This window comes from Antennarius striatus, chromosome 7, assembly GCF_040054535.1.
Source record: "Antennarius striatus isolate MH-2024 chromosome 7, ASM4005453v1, whole genome shotgun sequence".
NCBI lineage: Eukaryota > Metazoa > Chordata > Actinopteri > Lophiiformes > Antennariidae > Antennarius > Antennarius striatus.
In genome coordinates this window covers 13,902,285-13,909,273 of record NC_090782.1, presented here as the reverse complement: position 1 = coordinate 13,909,273, position 6,989 = coordinate 13,902,285, and positions in this window count along the sequence as shown.

Genomic DNA, 6,989 nt, shown 5'->3' with positions numbered 1-6,989 from the left:
TCGTGCTTCCTTGCGCATCTTATGCCATGTTGTATCTACAGGGCCAAATATTCTGCTGTGAAAATCATTTGAAAAATAATATATTCTGTTATATTGTAATAGTACACTGAATAATTCATGAATGAGGCTTCATATAAATAGAACCAAGCTGCAATAGTTTTTTTTTAATATATCTGAGGGTTGGAGATGGATCCACACCAGCAATCTCAATCTGACATTTTAAACAAAATTAATGTTGTGATTTGATTGTATTGTTTTGTGATTTTATGATAGCCATTTGGGAAATTTTTGCATTAAACTGAACAGACTAAAACGTGAATGGTGCTGCTTAGATGACTTTTCAGGAGACTACAGCTAAGCTAGCAGTAACAATGAAAATCAACCAAGGAGGCCTCAGATGGGGATAGAGCAGCACAGACCTCAACACAAAACTATCTACAGTGCGCCCTCGCTCTTTGCGGTTAATGCGTTCCAGGAACCACACGCGATTAACGAATTCCCCGATAGAGCGACAAACTATTTATCTTATTATTTACGGTAATTTAAACGTTTATAAACCCTCCCCATACCTATATTAAACCACCTTCTATCTGTATTACTTTTTCCCACACCCTTATCGCCTGTTTAAAGCACTTTTGTGTCTCACGGAAGTCTGAGACTCACTCAACAGGCGCACTTCTGGGTGCCCTTAGCCAATAGAATGCGCATATGGTATCACGTGACTGGCTACTAAAAATACATGATGAGGTGAAGTCGCAACCGTTGATGCGCGAATGTGTGAGGGCGCACTGTACACCGGGGTCGCACAGATCCATTATGAGTTTATCCCAATCCCTACAGTATGGATCCATAGATCATCCATCTCAGAGATTCTGGCTGCATGTTGCCAGTTTACTGTAGGCTCTTAACCTTTAAATTGCATTTAGCATCTCAGGCCTTCCTTGTGTTTCCTGTTTTATTGATGAATAACAATTTGAGAGGTTGATTTCAGTCATTTCAGACATGTCAACAGCAGGAACAGGAAGAAAGCCCAAAGTTGTAATTGACAAAACAGAGGAAAATTTTCCGAGGAAACAGAATTCATTGTAGATGAATTTTATAGGATTCTATTGTCCTGTCTGTGAAGAAATATGATTAGTCAATGAATTTAAACTGAATTTAAACCATTAGTGCAGCCTTTCCATTTAGGCATGTGATGCATGACACACATAAAACATAGCACAAAATAATGAAAAACATAGAATATTGGACCAATGAAGATGTAACAGTAATGCAGTGTTTCTGGCCTTGGTTGGCAAACAAACTGCTGAATCCTTGCTGATCTTCAAGTTAAACACAGCTCTCCTAGTGAGACTTGAGGGAGGAACCTTGAAATAATCAAGGCTGCTGCTGGCACAAACATGCTTTATAATTCTGGAACAAAGAAAGACTCTGGAGATTTGCGTTCTGATCTTTTTGGCTTTACGCTCCAGTGAGTAAAACATCTGTGTTTTCTTCGTCCAGCCTCAAACCAACAGTGTGACGTCCATGACAGAGCCAAAGAGAGAGGTGGACGTGAGAAAGACGTGTGTAATTGTACGTGTTAACCGTACTGTAACACAGACTCATTACACATGAACGTGGGTTGATGATTAACTCTTGGTGCTATCTGTGTGGTTGTGGGGGGGGGTGGGGGTGACTCTTCAGCGCCTGCTGGCAACAAGAGAAACTTCCACACAACTTGGCACAGCTCCTTCAAGACCACTGAAAACCCCTGGCAGCGCATGAGTCACCCCACCACTACCACCACACACACACACACACACACACACACACACACACACACACACACACACACGCACGCACACTCACACACACTTTGTAAGGATAACTTCCACTTCAGCTGGTTAGGTGCCTGGTCTCTTTCCTTTTCTCTCTCTCTCTTTCTTCCAGTCTTTTTTATCCCCATTTCACTTCTTTTTTTCTCACTGCTTATCTCACGGACATCCCAGGGGCACGAGGAGTTGTTAGCGTCTTGTAGTGGAGGTGACGGAGGGGGCCGAGGAGCACCATGGTCTCATTACCTCCACACAGTCACCCTTCAGCCCACAGTGGGGCCTTAGTTGAGGGGTGGCGGCGAGAGCCTGATTCGTTTTGATGTTGCGAACATAACGAGGCTCCCTAGTGTTACTCCCCCCCCCCTTCCCCGAGCAGAGCCCTGCGGAGCCTGACACGCGTACAGCGCCGGGGCTGCTTGAACGCCTTACAACGGTGTCCCCAGCAAACCTCTCAAAGGTCAGGGAGTAATGTCTGCTGAATTTCTGTGTCCTCTGGGCTTTTCTCATTAGCAACCCGGAGTGGGTGGATCTTCAGCTTCAATCAGGAAACACTGTAAGGATTTCCCAGTAGGACAAAGAGAAAAAAAAAAAACAACACTCTGGACAATCTCTGTATCAAAGCACACCAAATACAGTTGGGACCCTCTGCCATCAACCCTGTGTTGCAGCGAAGGCCTCCGTCCCACCATGTGTTCACCCTCCCACCACATGCGTTGCACCGTCACACATATCTCACGCTTAATCATCACGGCTCGGCCTCGGGTCTGACTGCTGAGCTCGATGAGGTATCTGGTTTTCCATTATTGTGTCAGGGATGGCGGCTGGGAATACACACACATGTACGGCGAACAGAGAGCTTCGTCTTCCTCACTGATGCTTCTCGCTGGTGCGGCCTAATGACACCTGATCGCTGGCGCTCGGAGAGGCTGTGTTCCCAGTCTGCCACCCTCTCCAGCGCGTCTTCGCCCAGCACGGTTGTTTGGATAATCTAATAGGCTCATCACGCCTCAGATGTTTTGGCCTCATATCTCCTCTTGGAGGCAGCGGGGGTGTGGCTGGGAGAGAGCGAAGACCGACTGCCTGCTGGAGTCATCAGTCATGACATCATGGGCTGAGCTGTCAGATCTTGGTGTTAAATTCTAATCTTGAGAAGTTAAAGTAAAATTTAAAAGTGAATAAAATTACTCAACCACCATTAATCCACTGTGTAACCTGCTCTGTCACCACTGTTACTAATGTTTCTGACAGACGTAAGACTGACCTGAAGATAACCTTACAATCATCTGACAGTGGTGACAGGTTTAAATGACATTTAATTTGATTAAATACATTTTGCTAATATCAAAACATGAAATGTTATCAGTTTACTTATTAGCCAAAATATTGAAGTCGTGGAATCACACTGATGTCACTAATGTATGTGTTTTAAGTAAACTGGAAATATTATGTATGCAAATTTTTGGAGTGTATAAAAATTAAAAATGTTAAAATGCAAAAATTCCCAACATGTTGAATTTATGTAAAAGATGGTCAACAGGCTTTAAAAATGACTACCCCTCAAAATTGCCTAAAACAATATGTTTCCACAAAATAATATTGGTATAAAAATTTGTTTGAATGTTCAATATCATAGAGTAAAGATAATAGATTACGGATTCAGTAATCTATTTATATAATCTTGATTCTAGGTAAGAATTTTTTAATATCTATCTGTCCATCTATCTATCTGTTCATGAAATCAGTCTACCCAGAAGACTCTCTGTCTCATTTTTCTGGTTCTCACCACCACTTTCTCTCACCCACTGATGCTGTAATGCATGTGTCTCCAGTATCCCGACTTCAGCAGCTCCTTTTTTTCCTGTCCTATCAGATGGGAGCTTAAAAAGAATGGTCTCAGCTTCCAAGATACTCATTTCGTCCCGTTGCTCTCCTCTATGTTTTACTGGTCCAACAGATGGACAAACAGACAGGCAGACAGGAGGACAGACAGGCAGACAGGTAGCGGCAGGACAACGGGATGAAGCCCAGCACGGACCTCGCTGCTAACCGCTATCTGACACCCTGGCAGAGAGAAAGCAATCAGCGCAGCAACAAGGGATTTTTTGCTTTTCCCTGCATCAGCCTTTTATCACATCAAATGTTATCTGCAACTGATAAAGAGATAACTAAAAGAGAGAGATAACCCACAGAAAAGTACAGAAAGAAAGAGAGAGAGATAAACTAAAACATAGAGTCAGGATAAAAACAGCTTCTGCCGACACATTGTGAAGTGGATGAAGTCCACGCATACTCCATACTGCTATACTAAAGGGGTTAAAATTCAATTTAAATTCTAGTCATTGCGGTGCAGTACATTAGTGCGCTGCAGTTGAAACTAACAATCACGAAGCAAACAACTACATAGGGCCGCTGACACTGTGATTATTTTCAGTATTTATTTATTCAGCTAATCTTATAGAAATAACAACTAAGATGGCGCTACCGCATCAGTGGGGCAGTTTTACCACTGTATAGGAAGGCTTTGCAGTGTTGTGATTTAGTTAACAAAGATTCAGTCAAATGGTGAAACAAAATGGGGAATCATGATGAAAATTTGTCCATTATGTTTTTTCATCCTCTCCCTACAGACGTAACCTTTTAGCATCATGCTTTCCATCGTACCTGAGGAGCTTCAATGGACCTTTAGGTCTCCCGCTTCTTGTTTGTCTACAATCATTTGTTGGATTTAGTTCCACTATTGCCTTTATCAGTGTTCATTTATATTTACTTTTTTCACACTTCCTTTTCCACCTCAAGCACCAATACCTGTTGTAATATTCTTACATTTTATATGTTATTTGCAAAAGCATATCCAATAAAACTGGTTCTAAGTCTGATTCAAATATTTTGCATATTACAAAATAGAATGACATTGAGTGGAGAGCATACCCTCAACAAGGCCAAACATTCTCAGCCTTTTTAACTTGCTTGACCTGTGTATTTTAAAGGGATGACAGCCTCAGCCAGCACTATGTGCATTGCCTGCAATTGGATGATGATAAAATAATATATCTTGTATGACATGGAGAACTACTCTGCCCTCAAAAACAAAAATTCTGAAAATTTATAATTGGTTATTTTGTTTCAACTAATTTATTACTTGGCTGGAAAAAAAAAATCTCATTTTTCTTTTTTCTCATGTCTTGGCAAGTAAAATTATATTTCTTTATGGACAAATAATTTCATCAGTATGAAGCCATTTTCTTTTCAAATTCAACATTTATTTCTAGTAATTTAGTGTAGCATTCACGGCCTGCCCAGACCAATAACTTTCACCAATAACGCGCTGCACAACGTAGCAACGCTGATTCTTCATTGGCTGTCAGTTATTGCTGCAGGAAACCTAAAACAAGACACAAACACTCTGCCTTGTTTTTGCTTTGTTGTGCGAGCTGGAAAATATGTCATAGGTCTATTTTTTCTCAAAAATTAACATTTTGTGTTTTACAAGAAGTGCAGAAGTGCTTTAATTTTTAAAGCCCATAGAGTTTCAGGTTTTCTTTGAGCAGCTTGCTCTGACCAGGCTGTATAGTACGTGTTTATCAGAGCAGGCCTGAGTTTAAGCCATATTTCTGCAGCTTTTACAAACTGGATTGCAATGTGCTCTGGGAGTGTTGGTCTGTTTTCTCTTACTCTGAAGCAGGAGATGGGGATCACAGGGTGAAAAGTCAGAGGGAGGACAGCTTGATAGATAGAGCTGGGGTGGTGGAAGGGTCAGCGCTGGGAGGGCCATTTCCTCACTGATTTTATCCGTCTATTAACACAATACACCACCTGGTATCTATAAACACATATAAATAGGAACATGCACACATGTTGTGTAAAATATTCTTCAGAAACAAACAGCGAAAAAACAAGAAAGTTAAAGTCAGGAAGCATGAAGAGACATTCCAGCAAAAAATAATATTCCAATATGTCCATTTCATAGGCGCGCTGGAGCAGTTTGGTCCCACATTAATCAAAACAAGTTGGATGACAAACTTTGAAGGTAACTCTTTGTCCCAATGAGGCGTCTCTTTGATTGCATTTTCCCTTTATTCTTCAGTTTAATCAGAGGAGCCTTTTCAAAAGAGAATTCAATTACTCCACACACCTGAACACACAATGCCTTGGACCTCATTCAGTGAGGGTCATTGTTGGTTTAAGCATCAGCGTCTCTGATAGGAAATATTGATTCAAACTTCCTCTCTTTCTTTGTGTCCAGGCGCCAGCATGCATTCTGCTGTGAGGCTGAACATGATTCCAATCAAAAATGAACCAATGTTTATTTCATTGGGATGCATTTCCCTGAAGACAAGCAGTGCCTCTTTGCAGTTTATTGCCTGGATTATCATCCTGAAAAAGGAATTAGTATGAAATGATGCCTTTCAATTTATTACCAGTAGCAGAGAGATGAGGAATCAGGGCCGTACATGCCAAACCATTCTGTGTGGTTCGAAAAGCACCGGGGAAAAAAAAGAAGTGCAATTTTGTGTAATACTGTTAATATCCTTGACAAAAGTAACCATGTTGTATCAGCAGTGACTGTAAAAGAATCATAATGGCAAAAATACTTGCAGGAATCAATGCCCTTTGAAGAGTGGTAGCACATTTTGTTAAAGGTCAACATCGTAGAGAATAAACAAGAGAGCTCCCTCCAACTCTGGAAACAAGCAGCACCAATTTCACATTCAGTCCAGCCAGAGCCAAGTAGAGTATATTCATCATGTCCAGGTCTAGAGCAGCGGCGTCTACAAACGACTTCTGCACAGATCACTTCATAAATCTAGCAAAGCACACTTAATGAAGGTCTGCGATCCCCAGCTGCAGAGATTTACATACAAGTTATGACACTGCAGAAGACTCCGAGTCGATGCCGTTATGTACTTTCATTTGGTTTTAGCTGGTGTAGAGGGCAGTTTTTATCCACTCTGAGTATATCAATTTCACAACATAGACAGTTACTGAAGGGCCATAGCATAGTAACATTCCAATTATTCTAGTAAGATGCACCAACAGCATTTATTTTAACATATTCATTCCTGTTATATTACAGAAATACATGTGACAGTTGTACATTATTATAAACCAGGTTATAGATTTATTGCTGTTTGTGATAAAGCTTTTAGATTTGAGTTATGTCAAAAATCAGAA